A 1,899-nucleotide genomic window follows, 5' to 3' on the forward strand; every position below is an offset into this window, starting at 1 on the left:
GAGCCGAGGCCTGGCCCCAGGAGGAACGCCGGCGCCAGCGTGGGTCGGGGCTGCTCGCCTGGGGAGGGGCGCAGGGCTAGTAAGGGGCCCCACTCCTGCTCGGGTCCCATCCTCAGAGAGGCCGCGGGCGGGGCTGTGCACCGCGGATTAGAATGGATGACATCTCTGGGCGAGCTGGCCCTGGGAGGTGTGGTGTGGGGAGTACTTGGCGAAGGGGCTTCCCTGTCTGGGTGCGCGCGGCTGGGCTTGTGGGGGTGGGGATGCGGAGGTATTTACCTCCAGAGAAGGTGACCCTGATTTCCGGAATATAATAAAGATGAATGTGCTAGGGTCAAGGGAGAGGATGGAGACTTTGGGGCTCTCTCGGATTCCTTTAGTGCCCCCCCCACGTCTTTGCGCCCCCTTCTTTTTCTCCCTACGTTCAGCTTTACGTACGAGGGGCGCGGGGCTGGGTAGCATAGCCCATGTTGCCTGGAGGCATCCCCATGGACTGAGTCTGCTCCCATCTCCTTGGGGGGAGGGTGGCCCGGCTTTCCCCAGAGCGCCACCGTTTGGGTACCTCCCACTGGGGGCGCCCTGTCTACCTCAGTGTCAAAGGTCTGCCATGGAGGGTAGCTGCGGAAGCCCTATCTCTCGGATTCCCTTCCGTCCTGGGCCTGGGGCAGCTCTGCTGTGGGGGTGGGGGCGCAGAGCGGAGGAGGTGGGAGGCAGGCCTGACTCCTGCCTGCCCATGTGGTGACTTCCAGAGCTTAAGTAGAACTTGGAACTCGGTTTCCCCACCAAAGGGAGCCCTGTTTGGGGCAGAACCCTGGAGGGCACCAGGAGGACAGGAGGGTGTTCAGATGCCTTGTTCCGGCTGTGCGACCCGCTGGGACGGCGAGGGGGTATGGCGGCAGTGGCAGGCCGGACCTGCAGAGCCCTCAGCCGCCTTCTCCCCTCCTGCTGCCCAAAGGTCAGGTGCAGCGGGAATTCCGGCCTGGCTGAAATCAAGCATTTAGGTGTGGCAGAAGCCAGACCCGTGCCTCCTCTATCCTGCCAGCCGGGGTGACCCGGGGCGACCCTGGGCCCTCTCCGCCTCCTCCCAAGCCTCTCACCTCAGCCTGAGCCCTTCCACAGGCTCTCTCCTGGAAGCCACCTCTCTCGGTAACTGTCCACGGAGCTGGGATAACTGGCTCCCACGTTGGCCTTGGAGCCCACCAGCACTTCATAGTCACAGAAGCTGCTCCTTGGTGGCCGTCCAAAGAGGGGCTCCTGCTGTTTAGGGTGCTGGCGGGCCCCCTTAAGGAATGGGACTTTGGGAAAACAAACAAACTGGTATTTTTTCTTTTTCTTTTTTAAAGCCCTTTTGTCAGCTTTCTGGGGATGAGCCGATGGAGCTGTTCTGTTGAGGACAGACACAGCCCAGCCACTCTCGACAACCCCACAGTCTCCTAACCACTCCTAAGTCAATCTCGTATCCTGCCTGCCTGACAGCACACATTCTATTTGGGTTGGAATAAATTAGGCAAAGACAAACTTCCAAAACCCAGGTGCCTCCTAAACCGGTTGACGTCCAGTCGAGTCCGGCTCATGGTGTCCCCATGTGTTACTGGTAGAATTGTGCCACAGGGTTTCCCGGCTGTGATCTTTACAGAAGCAGGTCGCCAGGGCTTGTGTTCGTGGTGCTGCTGGCTGGGTTCAAACCGCCAACCTTGAGATCAGTAGTTGAAAGCAAACTTTGCACCACCCAGGGAGCTGCTTTAAAGAAAACCCAAACCAGTTGCCCTCCAGCCAACTCTGACCCACAGCGCCCCTAGAGGACAGTGTGGAACTGCCCACAGGGTCTCCACGACTGTCAATCTTCACGGAAGCAGAGCCCAAACCACACCCACTGCCGTGGAGTCCATTCTGACCCACAGC

Source organism: Orycteropus afer, unplaced genomic scaffold (assembly GCF_000298275.1).
Source record: "Orycteropus afer afer isolate SDZICR_OR568_19922 unplaced genomic scaffold, OryAfe1.0 scaffold00018, whole genome shotgun sequence".
Classification (NCBI taxonomy): Eukaryota; Metazoa; Chordata; class Mammalia; order Tubulidentata; family Orycteropodidae; genus Orycteropus; species Orycteropus afer.